We start from the raw sequence: 20,266 nt of genomic DNA, 5'->3' as shown, positions 1-20,266 counted from the left end.
TTTGTTCCAACATGCCAGACTAATCCTATTGATATTTGCTTGATGTTTAATTATTTGTTTGTGTGTATTCACATGCAGATATAGCACATAGAGAAATAGAAAAGTGTCTAGGTCTGTAGTCAGCCAGATATTTCACTGAGCTGGTGGGTAGAGTCTAGAGTGGATTAGGAAATCAGCTACTAGAGGCTTGTGTGTTGTGCTTATCTTACTTGAACTGAACTTTTAAAAGAATCCTTGCTATCACCAGTGACTCACTCCCACTATTTGTGAGCCATTGAAATATTCATTATACTCTACAGAACAACATTTATTTCAAAACACGGTTTCCTACCTTTTTCTTCCCTTTTTTTGTATTTGCTTACTTATCCCCAAATCAGTGTTATCTGGTAGTTCAACTGGTAAAGAATCTGCCTGCAATGCAGGAGACAATAGTTCGATTCCTGGGTTGGAAAGATCTGTTGGAGAAGGGATAGACTACCCAGTCCAGTATTCTCCAGTTTCCCTGGTGGCTCAGATGATAGAAAATCCACCTGCAATGCGGGAGACCTGGGTTTGATACCTGGGTTGGGAAGATTCCCTGGAGAAGGGAACAGTTACCCACTCCAGTATTCTGGCCTGGAGAACTCCATGGACAGAGGAGCCTGGCAGGCCACAATCCATGGGTTGCAAAGAGTTTGACACGACTGAGAGACTTTTGCTTCACTTCATCCCCAAACTCTGGCCTTGATACAGGAATTCCTGACCCAGGACTTTGTACCAGGATAAAAGGGAATTTTAGAGTTCTTCCTTGTCTGACAAAAGTAGTAGACAGAATCTAAGATCCAGGGCCCTAGATCACCAAAGTCATTCCTAAGCATATAGTGGAATGGATAGTCTAGTTTGTTTCAAACTGCATTTAAGACAACCTATAAAGATTTCAGTTCAGTTCAGTTGCTCAGTTGTGTCCAACTCTTTGCGACCCCATGAACCACAGCACGCCAGGCCTCCCTGTCCATCACCAACTGCCGGAGTTCACTCAAACTCCCGTCCATTGAGTTGGTCATGCCATCCAGCCATCTCATCCTCTGTCGTCCCCTTCTCCTCCTGCCCCCAATCCCTCCCAGTATCACAGCAAAATCACATAAATTAGAAGTAGGTGAACATAATGTGATAAAACACATACACACACACAAATAGAGATACAAATCAAAAACCCAAATTAGGTAAATAGGTTGGCTTAATTTGATCTCTTATTTTTTAACCTACACTATAACTTTGGTAAATGCACTCATTGCAGTAGCAAATCAGAATTGACTTCAGGTGTTCACATCTTACCAGTGTATTTCTTCTACCAAGACTCTATTTTGTCTATTTCTTGTGTGAAGAATCCTACTTTTATGTATTTTTTCCCTTCTTATCAAAATCAAGTCACTCCTCTATGGTAGGCTGAAATGATACTTTTTCTAGGAAAAGTTTGTGGGAAACTTCTAGGGATTTCTAGCAGGAAGTTCTCTCTCTTCCATCACTACTACAACAGAAAGGAACCCACAAATGATCAAAAACACCTTCATGTTCATACTTCTTTTAAATTCTGACAGGTAAACAGGAGCTGAGAAATACTACATTTCTTTCTTTCTTTTTATTTGCTTCTTATTTCATCAAGTTATTTAGGGCAGAGAACTTGCCTAATCCATCTTAAAAAAAACCTTTTTATTGTGTATTGAGGTATAGATGATTGACAATATTGTGATAGTTTCAGGTGGAACAGAGAAGGGGACTCAGCCACACAAGCTCGTGTATTCATTCTCCCCCAAGTTCCCCTCCCCTCTGGCTGCCACATAACACTGAGCAGAGCTCCATGTGCCGTACAGCAGTTCCTTCTTGGTTATCCATCTTAAATATAGCAGTGTGTACCTGTCCACCACACTTCCAAACTCTTCCATCCCCCGTTCATTCCCGACAACCATAAGTTTGATCTCTAAATTTATGAGTGTGTCTCTGTTAGTGTAAGGTGATTTTAAAGGACCGTTACCACTTGCAATACGTACAGAATTGTTGTTGTTTAATCACTAAGTCGTGTTCACTTCTTTATGACCCCATGGACTGTAGCCTGCTAGGCTCCTCTGCCCATGAGATTTCCCAGGCAAGAATACTGGAGTGGGCTGCCATTTCCTTCTCCAGGGGATCTTCCTGATCCAGGGAGAGAACTCACGTCTCCTGAATTGGCAGATTAATTCTTTACTGCTGAGCCACCTGGAAGCCCCACATACAGAATACTTAATTACAAATAAATGATCAACAGAAAGCTGCTATTTTTTCCTCATTATTGTAATTTCTACATCTTTAATGGCCAAGTATATACCTATGTATTGTAGATGTGTCAGAGGCTTCCATTCCTGTGTATATGAGTCATGTCCCTGATAAATACGCTGAGGGAAAACAATAAAATACAGACTTCTGCAAACGTCATGGTCAATTTCTGCTAAGGAAAGGAATTTAAAGATATTATTAGCTATATAACACAATGTGTATGTGGACCTATACATTGTTCCTTTATCTGAAAGATTTTTCTTTATAAGAGTATGGCAATATAGTATAGTATTTCTTTATAAATATAGTATAGTATTTATACTATATTTATACTGCTCAATACTAGACTATATTTACAATATAGTATAGTATTTCTTTATAAAAGAAATAATCTACACTAACTTACATAGTTATTTTAAAAATGCTTAGCTTGTTACATCTCTGCTGAAAACCACATGGAATATGCTGCAGTTGAAAGAAGGGGATTTTGAAACCAAATGGATGAAATTTTGAATATCTGCTTAACTTTGAAATTCAAGGAGGTGAAACTGTTGCTTATTTCCCTTAGCCACAATGCAAAGATAACAACTTCTATCTTGCTTTCATTTTTTGAGAATCGCTTGGTAAAATACAAGGTAAAGGCATGCCATAAAGTAAGTAAGTGTTCAATAATTGGTAGTTGTGGTTTATAAAATTATTTTTATTAATCTCATTCCCGTATTACCTTTGGACTGTTCCTCTGTATCGATTTTATGCATCGGGCGTCTGGTTTCTGTTTGACTCCAGCCTCTCTGGTTAAAGGAGGAAGAGGCAGCTGCACTATTTTATTGTCAAGTGTGAATTATTCCCTTCATTTCTCATGAAGGTGAATATCAGGATGAAGGTCAGCTCCTATCTCTGTTCTCTCCCTATCACCACTGTTCTCTTCCAGCCTGCCTCTTCCCTCCCTGCCTTCCTTCTTTCATTTTTCTTCCTTTGCTACTGCAGAAATGCCAAAACCTGCCAAGGACTGGGGGATTTCACTGTTGCAGAGAGAGAAAAATAAAATTATAATTGAGAAATTTACCAATATTACATTGAAATGAATGTGATATTCCAGAACTGTCTGCCAGTTGACAGGCTGTCAAGACAAAACACACATATATATTTGCCCAAATGGCAGCCAAATTATTTTAGAAGTATCTTATTTGGAAACTGGAGGCAGAGCTCTTTTATATTCTACTGTTTATTTCAGAACTTGATGAGAATTCACTTTTATAGCAATACTGCGTAAAGAGCGATGTGTGAGCTTGTCTGATTTTTACTGTGGATCCCAAGCTAGCAAGGTTAAAGTTGGCTTTTCAGTGAAAATTTGCCCACACTTAATACGTTCCAGACACTTTAAATATTTTTATGCTATTGGATATTGGAGTGAAGGACTGTAGACCCTGATTGTGTTTTTACACATATGCTGAGTTGCGTCTGACTCTTTGCTACCCTGTGGACTATAGCCCACCAGAATCCTCTGTCCATGGAACTTTTCAGGCAAGAATACTGGAGTGGGTTGCTATTTCCTACTCCAAGGGATCCTCCCAACCCAGACATCAAACTCTCATCTCTTGCATCCACCCCTGGGTTCAGGTAAAATGAACTCTGTATTTAGCTTGGAAATAGAATCTCGGATAATTTGTCTGCAAATCTGCTTTCTACCTGTGTTAGTGATATAACCCATCTAAGCCTTACCTTCTCTGTGTAGCGTGCATAAGAATCCTTACCTAAGAAAATATGTTTGGAAAAATTCAATGAGTATATTCGAATTACTTGGCATAGCCATAGAGTTGGTGCTCAGTTGATATTTGTTTCTTCACAAACAACCATCTTTGAGCTGCTTATACTAGTATCATTCAATAAATTGTGTATATGATATGAATGCCTTGAAAGTGAAGTGAAAGTCGCTCAGTCATGTCTGACTCTGCGACCCCATGGACTAGATAGTACAAGGAATTCTCCAGGCCAGAATACTAGAGTGGGTAGCTGTTTCCTTCTCCAGGGGATCTTCCAACCCAGGGGTTGAACCCAGGTCTCCCGCATCACAGGTGGATTCTTTACCAGCTGAGCCACAAGGGAAGCCCCGAAATACCGGAGTGGGTAACCTATCCCTTCTCCAGTGGATCTTCCCCAGGGATTGAACCGGGTCTCCTGAATTGCAGGCAGATTCTTTACCAACTGAACTATGAGGGGAGCCCTGTGAATGCCTTAGTCAAGGAAAAGTTGCTCAAGAAGCCTTAACTTTGTGTTTCACAATTGCATACATTGCAATGAACCCTATTGTATTCTAAAGGGTATATTAGTAAAGAGGGAGATAAAGGGATGGATGAGAAAGCCAAGTAGGACTTGAGCTGGTATGAATGACTGTTGTTGAGTGCAAAGTTGTATAAAACATGGCACTGGAGGTTTTCTTAGTTTTCTTTGAGATGCAAGGCTTCTATAATGGTGATCAATGTGTATTAAAAAAGTTGCTATATTCCCAATGCTGTTAAAAGTGTGCAATATTCACAACAGTCTTTTAACATTAGTACTGATATTAACTTTTCTATTCATTATTTTTAATCAGAAAAGTGGGGAAAATAATCCAAACTGAGATATTAAATGGTGGAGCTGGGATTGAATCCAGATATGTGGCTCTTCTTTCCAAGGTTTTAACCAGTATGCTATACTAAACTTTGATAATATCTCTAGAGAAATTCACTTATATATGCTCTATAATTCCACCGCCTAATGATTCTGTTGCCTATCAATAATAATTACTGTTTTTCCAAGGTGGAAGAGCTCTTTAGGTTAGCATACTTTCCAAATTAAATTGAGGAGCTGGACAAAGAAGACAGGAGTTGGACAAAGAGAAGTGTGGGTGAAATCTTACACAGTTTTAAAAATAGGAATATCAGCATGTTAAAAATATAAGAACAATATATCACATAGAAATTCAAATCACAGTAAAATTAATTGAGAGCCATTTGGTGAATAACTGGGGCTGAAGTGCTGTTAATATTAAAGTAAAAACTAAAGAGAATAACTGGGATTGACTCTGGATTTCCTGGTGGTGACTGTAAAAGAGAATGCACTCTCCATCAAAAAATATTAATCAAAAAATCAGAAGGTCAAGAGGTTACTTAGTAAAATTTATTTTGGAAAGGAAAATCTCATTGCTTTGCAAAGGATCATAACTATAGAGGTTATGGATGTCAGTACATAATATGCAAGGGGACTTACTCTACTTGAAACAGTGACTCAGCCAAAGGTAAAGTGTTAACATTTGAGAGTAGTTTTAGTGTTGACCCTTCTATGTTTTATTCTCACTCTCCTGTCTTCTCTTACCATTAGTAGTATGTCTTTTCTGTATAATTTTGTTCTATTTTGGTATGTGTATGTGTGCTAAGTCACTTTAGTTGTGTCTGACTCTTTGCAACCCCATAGACTGTAGCCCACCAGGCTCCTCCGTCCATGGGATTCCCCAGGCAAGAATATTGGAGTGGGTTGCCATGCCCTCCTCCAGAGGATCTTCCCAACCCAGGAATGAAACCCGTGTCTCTTGTCTCCTGCATTGGCAGGTGGCTTCTTTACTGCTAGCACCACCTGGGAAGACTTTTTTACGGTAAATGTCTTCAAACCCAAGGCCCATGTAAAGTTCATCGTTTTTAATTTGGAATACATTTAATCTTAGAGAGAAGTTGCAGTTGTAGTCCAAATTAATGTTTCCTCAACTTTTAGAGGGTGCATTGCTGAGATGATAACCCATCACCGTGAGATTCTTCAATCAGTCTTTGCCACATGGATGATTTTCTACACAAACACAATTCAACCTTCAAAATTAGGGAATTAATAGTGATACACCATTGCTAGTGCATGCACCCACCTTAGTCAGATGTCTCCAGTTGTCCTAATAAAGTCTTCTTATAGCAAAAGGATCAAATCTACACCCCTACATGCATTACCATGAGTTCACCTCTATACCTCCAATGCCAAAGCAACACCACAAGGTTCATTCTAATTGTTTCTTTTTCTCCAACAGTTAGAACCCTGTTTCTTTTCCCTTGATGTATTTGGTGTTAGCATCACCCCTCACTGCTGTAGTAAGTGATTCTCATTTGCTGCTCTGCCCATCCCCTGACTCCCTGACACAAATGTTTATCACCGTTTCACTCTACCTCCACCTTCCTGCCTTTCTGTGAATTCTTATTCGCCCAGCCATGCTTAATGGCTTTTGGAATGAACTGTTTAGGTGGCAGGCAGTCAGGAATGGAGGCAGGAAACTATATGATACTCTCAAATTCTATTCTCTTGTGTATTTCAGTTGTACAACAGACCTGTGGCAGTGGCTCCAACCTGTGCTCAAAATAGATTTACTGAAAAAAATCAAAGTTAACTGGTAAACACCAAATTAAAGAAAGTAAAATGATTGTCTTACATCAGACTGTTTAGAGTATTAGTATATAAGAATTTGATAAATTCATATTTTATGCCCTTTTGGAGATTTCAGACATTTATATGATCCCAGAAACTATTTTTAAAAAGTATCTTGCAAAACTGCATAATTTTATACTATGAAACTTATAAAAACACATGTCTAATGAGAAGAGAATTTTGAATCTATGTTAGGTCACATGTTAATTTAACATGCAGCTAAATAGTCAAATTTGCAATTTCTAAAGAGCAAATTAAAAATTATGATGACTCTAGCTTATATGCATTAGCTTGTTATTCTTGTCACTGCCCGAAAGACATTTTCATCCCATAAAAAGAAGTTTCCCCAATTAATAATTAGAAATTCATTTTCATATTTTTTATTATTAAAGAAGCAGTTTATGTTACAGAGGCTTAAAAGATCAAAGGATGTTCATACTGACAAACTGTCTTAAACCTAACATACATCTTTTTCATAATGTAGAGGTGGTGGTTTTCCTTCTCTCTTTCGGCTAGATTTTGAAAAGATTTGGTAGCATTTCTCTATTTTAAAGGAGAGATGCAAAGTGAGAGAGAAAAACATATCTTGATGGATTTGATTATCGTTTTTGTCTTATTTGATTCAGAGTGACAAACAAATTTGAAATTCTTTAGGAAAACATGGGTGGGAAATCATGAAGATTGAAATAAACACTTTTCGAAGAAATCCAGCTGCTGTACCTGGTATCAGTATATGTAACAGCTGTGGTTTCCTAACTCCAAGAAGGGAAAGGACTGTACAGTTTCTGTTCTGCAGAAGGAAGGGACCTGCATTGTTCATGTTGTTCAGTTGCTAACTCGTGTCTGACACTTTGCAACCCCAGGGACTACATAGACAGTTGGTATAGTAACTGAATGTTTTCTTGTATCTTATGATAAAAATGAAGCAGTGATTTCTGATGTGCAGATTTTGGTGATTCCCAAAGGTCTGCCTAATTGATCTATGGCTTAGAAATTACTGGAGTATACAAATGGGAAAGTTACTGGCAATAAACTGTGAGAGGTACCTAAAACCACTTAGTCTTCCAAAAGGCATTGTAATTTCTACATGGTGGCTAAGAACAAGATTGGTGTATAATCATGGGGATATAAACAAGGTTTATTTGAAAGGCTTCTGTGAAGAGAAAACTCCTTCCATCAAATTTTGCTTTAATGCTTACTCCTCTGTACTCTCTAAACCGTAAGGGGACATTTTATGAATCAATTAAGTGATAACAATATACAATCAATTTATTGTACTGTTTCTAATGGGATTCTTACTATTTTTTGGTCAACTTATAATCTGATGTCTTTAATTTTAATGTTCTATGGGCTAAATATCAACTCAAATACGTGAATGCAGATAGGATAGCTTGTGATGGTGGTTTAGTTTTTAAGTTGGGTCTGACTCTTGCAACCCCATGGACTGTAGCCCACCAGGCTCTTCTGTCCATGCGATTCTCCAGGCAAGAGTACTGGAGTGGGCTGACATTTACTTCTATTATAGGATAGCTTGCTGCTGCTACTGCTGCTAAGTCGCTTCAGTCGTGTCCGACTCTGTGCGACCCCATAGACAGCAGCCCACCAGGCTTCCGTCCCTGGGATTCTCCAGGCAAGAACACTGGAGTGGGTTGCCATTTTCTTCTCCTATAGGATAGCTTAGGGAAGTTATTAAACTTATATAGAAATCTACCTTCTAAAGTCACTTTGAAAATAGTTAAAATTATAGAACTACTCATTTTAGGTCTGCCTCAGGAACTCCAGACCCAACTCTATTTCGGGGTTTCATTGCCAACATAAACTGGACGTTTTCAATGGTCTCTTCTTGTAGATTTGGACTGTTGACTTAGGAATTTCATGGAAACACCAGAAATCTTCGAATTCTTTCTAGAAGATGAATTCTCAATCATTAGCCAGTAAATTTTTTTTCAGTATGGTGTAAATCAAAAGAGAATCTTATAAATACCTCATTTGATTTTACAAGTTGTAATATTGGTGTCACTGTTGTTCTATATAATAGAATATTACATAAAAATATATTTCAACAATTCCATAAATACCTGAAACTTGAACCTATTGGAAACACTCTGTCCTTAACGCCATCCCAACTGGTGAAAAGAGTGGAATTCCCTGTGGGATGGGATTAATTTAGAGACCTGTATCTCCCATTCATGAGTATCTCTTAATTTGAATTGGTGATTTTGAAGATTAAAATTAAACCTTTGACTCAGCATTTACAGTATCTGAGTGGCGGCAGCATTGAGATCAACCTGTTCATATCAACCAGGTCATCCACTCAATATACCAATTATACAATGGATTCCCAGCCTATTCATAACAGTGGCTAAAGCTAACTTTCTGTTTCTTTCCCTTTTATTTTTTCCCTCCATTTTATCCTTGTGCTCACTCACAATGAAACTCAATTGATTATCAAATTAAACTCAGTTTAATTATCCTGGTATTGTTTCTTTAAGCTCTTCAGAAATATGTCTTCTACTTACATTTTTTAAGCTTTGTTTATTTATTTTATTATTTTTGGCTGTGCTTGGTCTTCATTGCTGTGTGCTGGCTTTCTCTAGCTGTGGCGAGCGTGGGCCACTCTCTAGTCGTGGTGTGTGGGCTCTTCATTGGGGAGCTCTTCTGTTGGGGAGCACAGGCTCTAGGGTGCACGGCTTCACTAGTTCTGGCACATGGGCTCAGTACTTGCAGCGCATGGGCTCAGTTGACCTGTGGGATGTGGGCTATTCCTGGACCAGGGGTCAAACGCACATCCCCTGTATTGGCAGGCTTATTCTTAACCACTGGACCACCAGGGGAGTCCATCTACTCAGATTTTTTATTTTTCTATTTCTGGATACATTGGGTAACTTCTCTGAAAATTACACCCACTTCCCTGTTGGTAGATTTTCTATGGTGAATAATACTTCATCCAAGTCTACCCTGAACCCTTCTGAAAAGATAAGACATCTACTGCTTCTGATTCAAGTAATCTTCTGGTACTTGAAGTACTGAGAGATATTCTCATATCAGTAAACCTGCACTTATAAGGAAAATCAAAACACTCAACAACAACAAAAAACATTGTATTGCAGATGGAAGTTTAAGAAACACAGGTGGAATTCTATCCAGACAGTTCCATGACCCTGTTGTCTTTCTATCTCTTTGTCCTCATAGATTGATAAGAATGGATATTTTAGGATTCAACACATTTATTGATTTTTTGAGGCAAAAGGGCAAATCATTCTTAAGTTATTCAAGCCATGTTTGTGTCTAGAGCTCTGTGTATTAGCATCAATACCTACAGTGTTACGACTTTTTGTTACATGCCCATTTCAGAAAATCATGAATTAAAAGGGGCTAGAGAGAAAAAGCATATAGAGTTCAGCCTTTGCCCACATTCGCCTGTCAGAGAAAGGGATGCACTGCATGTCAGGGCAGCTCTGAAACACGCATTTGTGAAATCCTGAAGTCTTGGCTGAAAATGAATGTGGGACACCTTTGTCAATATCTTTTTGAAGTATGTCATGCCCTCCTTACCTCTCAGAGCTGGTAGGGGTTCCTAGAGTTTGAACATTTTTTAATATTATTTCTTTGATTTTTATGTTTGTGCATAGTGGACTTAATAATTGTGCTTCTGGATTCACTGGACTTGGAAAATTGCTATTTGAGTTTTAGGCCCAAATTGCTTTTATTCTTTGGTTGATTAGCAATCACAGTTATGTGAGATATGTGCCATTTTTTCTATTCTTATCAGTAATGTTACATAAAGAAAAATATGATGAAATTTAAATGGCAGGATAGTCACATGCATAGATAAGCATATAGATCAATACAGGCATGCCTCAGAGATATTGCCAGTTGGGTTCTAGACTGCTGCAATAAAGCAAGTTGCAAAATGTTTTGGTTTCTCAGTGTATATAAAAGTCATGTTTATGCTATACTGTAGTTTATTAAGTACACAATAGCATTATATCTAAAAATGTATACACACTTTAATTTCTAAAACATTACTAAAAAATGCTGACCTAATCATCATCTGACAGCACAGGTTTGCCACATACCTCTAATTTGTAAAAAAAAAAAAAAAAATCAAAACATGCAGTATTACGAAACCTAATAAAACAAAGTATGCATGTACATAAAAAAAATGGTAAAGAAGATATATAAGCTGTTAAAAGAACTGAGGATAAAGTTAAGTATGTAGATGTATGGAGGAAAGAATTGCAAGTTTGCATGTGTGTGTGTGTGTGTATTTGATATTATAATTAGATACCCTAAAAAAAAAAGTTACATTATGAGGCTGTAAGTGGGAACATACGGATTGTCTCAGACTCATGTCTGATTCTAAGCGAACAAGGCTTTCTTTCTTGTGTCTGGTGTCTGTACTAGAAGACTTTAAAGTCAGTATAATCATATTTGTGCCAGTGTTGAAGATGATTTTATTCATTTTCTTTTTGTCAGGGAACATGACACCAAGGAGTCTTCTCTTTATAACCATGTCAGACTTTCTGGATTTCGTCTTTATATACCAATTATGAATCTTTGCAAGCCGCAAGAGTGGTTTAAGTTCAAGAAATACACGAGGGCAAGAGAGGGGAACTTCACTATATAAAGGTCTCTGGAATAGGTTTTGAGACGTTCATATGTGTTTCTTCTGAAATCCAAAGAAATATTAGTCACTTAAGGTTAGCATGATGAATAATTGTTTTAGGACTACGCAGAGATTAATATTTAAAAGTTTATGCCAAACACACTATTCATGTATATTCATTTGATCCTAACAACAACCTTATGAAGTGAATTTTATTATTTTTATTTTTTAAAAGAGAAAACTGAGGCACACAAGCTCAAAATATACTCAAAGTCTTATGATGGGTAAAAATAAGAGCTCCTCATCAAGCATGATCAAACCAGTCAATCCTAAAGGAAATTAACGCTGGATATTCATTGAAAGAGCTGATGCTGAAGCTCCAATACTTTGGCCACCTGACGCCATGAACTGACTCACTGGAAAAGACCCTGACACTGGGAAAGTGAGAGTAGGAGGAGAAGGGGGCGACAGAGGAGAAGACGGTTGCATGGCATCACTGACTCAATGGACACGAGTTTAAGCAAACTCTGGGAGATAGTGAAGGACAGGGAAACCTGGCCTGCCTGTCCATGGGGTTGCAAACAGTCAGACACAACTTAGGGACTGAACAACAACATCAGGCATGCAGAGAAACTAGCAGTCCACAGAGTAAGGAAGGAGTGGTTATAGAGATGAGACTATATACAACAGTAGAGTTGATAGACAAGCTCTTGTCTCTGCACTGGGTGACAGGAAGGAAAACCAGAAGTGAAGTGGAAGAGACCACGAATACACTGGAATCCAAAAGGAGCCTGTACCTGGCACTTCCACCTCAGTGTTCCTGCAGGAGCAGCTGATGCCCTTGGTCACAAGGCTGGACCTGGGCCAGGACGTGGGCATTTTGGAGAAGCACAGCCTAGAGCTGCCGAAGGAGCCGTGAGCTGGATTCTGCTCCCTGTCCTCATGGTGTGCTTGAGAACCTGCTGAGTCAGGCATGCACTGCCCCAGTGTCCAATATCCTTCACTGATGTTGTGTCTGCCTTCTCCACTTCTGCCTGCAAAAGCTCACGCCAAACCTAACCAGGACAAACATAGGAAAGGGAATTCTAGAAAAATAATCCCAGTTAGCTAAACTTATCGAAAACAAAACCATGACAGATACACTTTATTTAGCTTCCGTTGTAGGCTGGGTCCTGTGGAAAACACTGCGTAGATTTTTAGAAAAGAGCATTATATATGTCTAGTATTATCAGTGCACATTACGTATTATATAAAATTTTATATATTGTTGGTTGCATGTTATTATCATATCTTTACTGAAAAAAATACAGATATACATTTATTTGTGTTGTGGGCTGAGTTCTATTTCACAAAATTAATGTACTGAAGCTCTAACCCCCAGGACCTTCAAATGAGATTGTATTTGGAGGTAAGGCCCTTGAAGAGGTGATTAAAGTTAAGTGAGGACAAATGGGCAGGTGCTGGTCCAGTCTGACTGGTGTCCTTACCAGAAGAAGGAATTTGGACACAGAGACTCCAGGGGCACATATGAACACAAGGACCGCTGTGTGACAAGACACAAGAAAAGCGACCATCTGCAAGCCAAGGAGAAACCTCGGGAGAAGCCAACCCTGCCAGCGCCTTGAACTTGGACTCCCAGCCTCTAGGACTGTATGAAAATTAACTCCTGTTGTAGAAATCACCTAGGCTGGAGTGTTTTGTTATGGCAACCCTAGAGGACTAATGTGGTTTAGTGTGGCCATATTAACTTAATTAGGAGGCTTTAGGATCAAAATCCAAAACCAGAGACTTGTTAAATTGGATACCAGTGTTCTCTCTTCTAGAATTATCATGTCCCTGTATAAGCCTTGACTTAAGGTCATATCTTTGGATACATATGGAGCGAACATCTGTTCCCAGCTATGGGATGTTTTTAAAAAATAAAAAACCATATGCTTAAGTGTGTGGAGTTTCTTTTCATTTTAAGTAAACTTTGAATTTGAGTTTTAGATTTATGGAAAGGTTGTGAAATTATAATAGAGTCCCCATATACCTTCACACCCACATTTCACTATTATCAATATTAACATCTTACATTAGTGTGGTAAACTTTTTTAAAATTAATGAATTGAGTATATGTACCAAATGGAGTATTACTCAGCCATTAAAAAGAATACATTTGAATCAGTTCTAATGAGGTGGATGAAACTGGAGCCTATTATACAGAGTGAAGTAAGCCAGAAGGAAAAACATAAATACAGTATACTAACGCATATATATGGAATTTAGAAAGATGGTAACAATAACCCGGTGTACGAGACAGCAAAAGAGACACTGATGTATAGAACAGTCTTATGGACTCTGTGGGAGAGGGAGAGGGTGGGAAGATTTGGGAGAATGGCAATGAAACATGTAAAATATCATGTAGGAAACGAGTTGCCAGTCCAGGTTCGATGCATGATGCTGGATGCTTGGGGCTGGTGCACTGGGATGGCCCAGAGGGATGGTATGGGGAGGGAGGAGGGAGGAGGGTTCGGGATGGGGAACACATGTATACCTGTGGCGGATTCATTTTGATATTTGGCAAAACTAATACAATTATGTAAAGTTTAAAAATAAAATAAAATTACAGAAAAAAAAAAATTAATGAATTGATATTGACACTACATTTTAACACTTGTAGGGAGAACTGGTCAGGTATTTTTTTAGAATTTCCCTCATTTTAGATTTGTCTAATGGGTTAGAGTGTCGGGGGAGGAAAACTGACATTTTGTGACATTATCAATGTGCTTTAGCCACTAAGTTGTGTCTGACTCTTGCTACCCCATGGATAGTAGCTTGCCAGGCTCCTCTGTCCATGGGATTTTCCAGGCAAGAATACTGGAGGGGGTTGTCATTTCCTTCTCCAGGAGATCTTCATGATCCAAAAATCAAACCGGGTCTCCTGCATTGCAGGCAGATTCTTATCCACTGCACCACCAGAGAAGTCCACCTACTGATGCGCGGGAGGCCTCAGGTTCATCTTGTGTATTTATTGCCCCACTTCTGGAATTACCTCTATCTCCAAGGAGCCCTGGTTCCTTTTGTTGGGGCCATTAGAAGCGAAGTATGCTAATTGCACTTGTTGCTGCTGGATTGTCTTTGATTTTAGACTCTCCCAGATGATAGAGGGAGGACAAATATGTGTGGAGATGTATTTATCCACTTGAGTTTTTAAAATACAGTGGTAACATAATTATATTATTTTGTCACAGTTTGAAGTCCATCGTGGGAAACTCCATATCTCATTTTTTTAAATCTGCATGTATTAAATTTTTCATGCGCTATTGATTTTGATAAGTTCATTGTGACACATGTTCATCATTACTGTATCAGATGGAATAGTTCTCCTACCTTAAAGAAAGCCGTGAGCTTTACCTATTAACTTCCTCATTCTCTAACCCCCTATTGACTTTATATCTTTGTCTTTTCTAAAATATCCTATAAATATAATAAAATATTATATCAGTCCAATTCTGTCATTCAGTCATGTCTGACTCTTTGTGACCCCATGGACTGCAGCACGCCAGGCCTCCCTGTTCATCACCAACTCCCGGAGTTTACTCAAACTCATGCCTATTGAGTCGGTGATGCAATCTAATCATCTCATCCTCTGTCATCCCCTTCTCCTCCTGCCTTCAGTCTTTCCCAGCATTAAGGTCTTTTCAAATGAGTCAGCTCTTGGCATCAGGTGGCCAAAGTATTGGAGTTTCAGCTTCAACATCAGTCCTTCCAATGAATATTCAGGACTGATTTCCTTTAGGACGGACTGGTTGGATCTCCTTGCAGTCCAAGGGACTGTCAAGAGTCTTCTCCAACCCCACAGTTCAAAAGCATCAATTCTTGAGTGCTCAGTATATACTAAATAGTATTCCTTTGTATGGGTTACCATATTTTGTTCATCCTTTTGTCTATTGAAGTATATTTTGATTGTTTCTGACATTGTGTAATTATAAATACAACTGCTATAAACATTCATGTACAGATTTTTGTTTAGAAATAAGTTTTTAATTCAGTTGAAATACCTAGGAGTATATCTGATGCATCTTTCAATAAGAATGTATTTAGTTTTAATATATATTTTAATAGATTTAACCAAAATATTGGCCACAAAACTCTATCAGTAATATTTAAAACATTATATGAAGACATCCTTCATTCATTAACAGGGAAAACAATGGGAGAAATCGTAGGAAAAAAAATCCATTAATATAGACATGAATGGATGTGCTTATATGAGTTCCAGTGATCACACTGTAAATAGGAATTGTCTTAAAATGTTGTCAGATTTCGGTGCCTTTGGGAAATGCTGCCCCAGAGGATTTTTAAATTTTCCATTCTTCTAGTCAAAATGGGTTCTCCTATTTCTAGTTTTTGAAAATGTGTTCATGGACACTGTTCACCAAGCTGTCACTACCAGTGTTACTCTGCCTGTTTCTGCTTTTTGAAAGTCTATGCTAAAAAAAAAAAAAAAAAATTAATACAGGAGTGAAAATCTGGTAGTCAACAACCGTCTATGGAGGCTCTCTTTCAAGCTTGTAGTGAGCACCCAAATAATGTCAGCCAAACCCATATGTGTTTATTTCCTTGGAATGGACTATCTCCCAGATGGCAGTATGGATAACCACAGTATGGATAGCCAGTTTGTGAAGGGTTTCTTTTGTTCTCATACACAGATAGACATTTCACCAAATCTAGTTCAGTTAGCTCAACCCCAGCCATTTTCCATAAGGACTGAGAAGATAATGAAATAGTATCTTTCGAAGTAGCTCAACATGGAAATATGTGAACTTAGGCACCATCAGGTACACATCATCCTTTCATAATATATACTAATATTAGAGAAACAGAAAAGTTATGCTTCTCATGTTGGATTTCTTAGTCTCTGGTTCTAGGAATACACTGTACACTGTGAAAGTCATTCAGTCGTGTCTGACTCTTTGCGACCCCATGGACTGTATCCATGGAATTCTCCAGGCCAGAATACTGGAATGGGTAGCCTTTCACTTCTCCAGGGGATCTTCCCAACCCAGGGATTGAACCCAGGTCTCCTGCACTGCAGGTGGATTCTTTACCAGCTGAGCCACCAGGGAAGCCCAGTAGGAACACATGGAGTCATGGAGTCTCAGTTCCCATCTCTGATTTCCATGTTATTTCTGTTTCTCCATGTATGACAACTCAAAAAAAGATCAGGTCAAGGGATAGTTAGCTTTTTAAAAACAAAAATTTCCTAAGAAATAGAAAATTGTCTGCTGGATGCTGTGGGTGCCTGTGAGGAGTTATTCCAAGGAGTTCTGGCCTTTCAGAGAGTAGCGATAGAAATGTCTTTCTCCTTGGCTATGTAAACGGTGTATAAAATGATAAATATTTATATCCACTCAAATGGTGTGCAGTTTTCTCATTATATGAACCAAGAGAATTGACTATCAGTGTTGTGTCTTCCTTGTAAAAGATCCTGACACTTTAGGGCAAGGCATGGTATGGATGGATATTAATGATATGTGGCACATGTCTTCTTAATATAAGAAGGTGTTTGATCTTTTGTTTGAATTTTCTTTTACTGTCTTTGACTGCTGTCCATATAAAAACAATGAACTGAAATTTAGATTCTTGGGAAAGTAAGAATTGGAGTGGTTTATCCCTTCTGGCAGACTTGTGAAAGGACTATGCATCTCCTTAACCTGAGTGAGAAGGAGACAATGAGAGAAGGAATATTCTGAGTTCAGCCTGAAAAGACTCTTCATGCTGAGTGGAGTGTCACTCTTGTATCCATTTATATTCTCAGATCCTACTACAGCCTTTTGTGCTTTGTTCTTTTTTAAAATTAGTATTAAAGAAAAACTGGATGATCAAGACAGAAAACAAAGGGCAAAATCCATTCCTGAACATGTCTTTATTGTCCTTTTTCTCACCTTGACAGAATCTGAATAATGATAATCACCCCAGGATTTTTTTTATTGCTCTTCTAGTGTAATTATTAAGGCTGCTAATACCATTCAGTAACAATGGAATAATATCAAACATGTCTCACACATTCGTGTGTAGGTAACAAGTTACAATGTCAAAGCTAAATGAAAGAAGTGCCAGTATCCATCTTAAGAGTTGCTCTTACGGTGTCGCACAGCTCTGGTCAACTTGATGCAAGTGCACTGTGAGGAGCCTTTTGGGGGACCACACGGCAAGGGAAATAATAAGACCATATGATCTGAATCCAGCATGGTTGCTGCTGCTCGATTCAGTGCTAAGGGCATGGTTCAGTTAGCTTTTTCATAAATGTAAACAGCAATTCATATTTCTATTCAGCTTTTCAACAGTGTGCATTTTCTTGTCCCCCAGACAGATTTTTAATTTTTATTTAAGTTTATTTGGCTGTGTTGGGTCTTGGTTGTAGCATGCAGAGTCTTCACTGTGACGCACAGACTCTTTAGCCTGGCACCCAGGCTCAAGCGCTTCGGTAGTCGTGGCCTGTGCCTAGTTGCCTGCAAGCATGTGGGATCTTCCAGGACCAGGGATCAAACCTGTGTCTGCTGCAGTACAAGGCAGATTCTTAACCATCAGGGAAGTCCCCATGTTTTTAAACTATGCACTGAAGTGTGATATCCACACAGTAAAGTGTGTATATTGTTAAGAGCACAAGCTCACAAACCCACCAGACGTGTGTAATCGGCGCCCAGATGAATCAGAAGAGTTCCCAGACCTGCGAGATGCACTCTTGTGCCTTTTTCTTGTCGCTGTTCCCACAGAGGAACCAAATCCTTCTAAAAGCATAGAGAAGTTTTGCCTGCTTTGTACTTTATACAGCTGGACTCATGCACTGCTTTTGCTCTGGAGTCAGTTTTCTCTCTACATTCAGGCTTGAAACCAGGTCTACCAAGTTTACAAGACTGGTGAATGAACCAGTGAATATATTGATTTTTTATATTTATTTACCCTATTGGTTCTCTTCTCTCATCCCCTCTTTTCCTTTGTGTTCTGGCACTGGAAGGTGACTTTAATATTAAGTATGTTATTTAGGGTGACCTTTCATTATACACCAAGCTCAAGGCAGCTAAGCTAAGGAGAGACTTCTATGTCAAAGCCATGGTTAGCTTCACCAGTGGTAAATCTGTACCTGTGGGAGGTTTAAGTATCTAATCTGCCTGAAACAGATCTCATCTTATTCCTACCAGATTCACTAATTAAAATAGCATCCATTTCAAAGGAAACTACCATTCTACCTCTCCCACTTTATTTCTGCTTTTGGTTTCAACCTCCGTGTGTCTGTTTTCTCTGAGTGAAGTATTAGTTGCTCAGTTGTGTCCAACTCTTTGCATTCCTATGGACTGTAGCCCACCATGCTCCTCTGTCCATGGGGATTCTCCAGGCAAGAATACTGGAGTGGGTTACCATGCCCTCCTCTAGGAGAACTTCCCAATCCTGGGATTGAACCCAGGTATCCCACATCGCAGGCAGATTCTTCACTGACTGAGCCACTAAGGAAGCCCAAGAAAACTGAAATGGATATCCTATCCCTTCACCAGGGGATCTTCATGACCCAGGAATCAAACCAAGGTCTCCTGCATCGCAGGCAGATTCTTTACCAGCTGAGCAACAGTGGAAACCCAGGATTGTTGTCTGGTATCAAATATCCCATTAGCATACATGGAACTGCTGTGTTAGAACTATTATAATTTTATTTATATAAATTGTCATGTTCGATGCACGATACTGGATGCTTGGGGCTAGTGCACTGGGACGACCCAGAGGGATGGTATGGGGAGGGAGGAGGGAGGAGGGTTCAAGATGGGGAACACATGTATACCTGTGGCGGATTCATTTTGATATTTGGCAAAACTAATACAATTTGTAAAGTTTAAAAATAAAATAAAATTAAAAAAAGAACTTTATCCTACCCCCAGTATCACCATAAACAGAGAAGATAAATACCAGATAAATATATTGATAAATATCATGAAGTATATACATACTCTTAGATAAGTATAATGTGAGATATAGGCTTCCCTGGTAGCTCAGTAATACAAAATAAATAAATAAATAAATAAAAACAAAAAAATTCTGCCTGCCAATGCAGGAGATGCAGGTTCAATCCCTGGGTTGGGAAGATCCCCTGGAGGAGGAAATGGCAACCCACTCCAGTATGCTTGCATGGAGAATCCATGGACAGAGGAGCCTGGCAGCCTACAGTCCATAGGGTTGCAGAGAGTCAGACATGACTGAAGTGATTTCACACACAATCTGTTAGGGTAGATATTCTGCTTTCTTAGCTTGTTCAAAGTCATGCAGAACTATCATTGCAAAAACCATGATAACCGAGATGGCTGAGGGATGCCAGGAGATACCCCTGGGAACTTGGCTTGCCTAAGGTTTGCATGGCAGGGTACCAATTAAAATTGCTTGTTTCCTTCTGACTCAGAGGACCTATTGCCATGTCTTTAGATCTTTGGATGATTTTTCCAATAGTCATGTGTGGATGTAAGTGTTGGACCATAAAGAACATTAAGCTCTAAAGAATTGATGCTTTCAAACTGTGGTTCTGGAGAAGACTCTTGAGAGTCCCTGGAAGCAAGGAGATCAAACCAGTCAATACTAAAGGAAACCCTGAATACTCAGTGGAAGGACTGATGCTGAAGCTGAAGCTCCAATATTTTGGCCACCTGATGCAAATAGCTAACTCATTGGAAAAGACCCTGATGCTGGGAAAGATTGAAGGCAGGAGGAGAAGGGGGGGACAGAGGATGAGATGGTTGGATGGTATCACTGACTCGATGGAGATGAGTTTGAGCAAACCATGGGAAATAGTGAAGGACAGGGAAGCCTGGCATGCTGCAGACCATCGGGTTGCAAAGAGGTAGATACGACTTAGTGACTACACAACAACAGAGATCCTTGGAAGTGACGAGAACAAAACGT

At 39.0% G+C, this 20,266-nt stretch overlaps 1 protein-coding gene across 1 annotated transcript in view; it reads left to right on the top strand.

The window, feature by feature from the left end:
- Positions 1-20,266, top strand: part of CDH8 (cadherin 8) — a 404,121-nt gene that overhangs the window by 140,112 nt on the left and 243,743 nt on the right. The window lies entirely within an intron of this gene.

The sequence above is a fragment of the Bos grunniens genome, chromosome 18, assembly GCF_055505025.1.
Source record: "Bos grunniens cultivar Pamir isolate PY7600 chromosome 18, Bosgru_T2T1.0, whole genome shotgun sequence".
Classification (NCBI taxonomy): Eukaryota; Metazoa; Chordata; class Mammalia; order Artiodactyla; family Bovidae; genus Bos; species Bos grunniens.
This window is presented reverse-complemented; position numbering and strand designations above follow the sequence as displayed.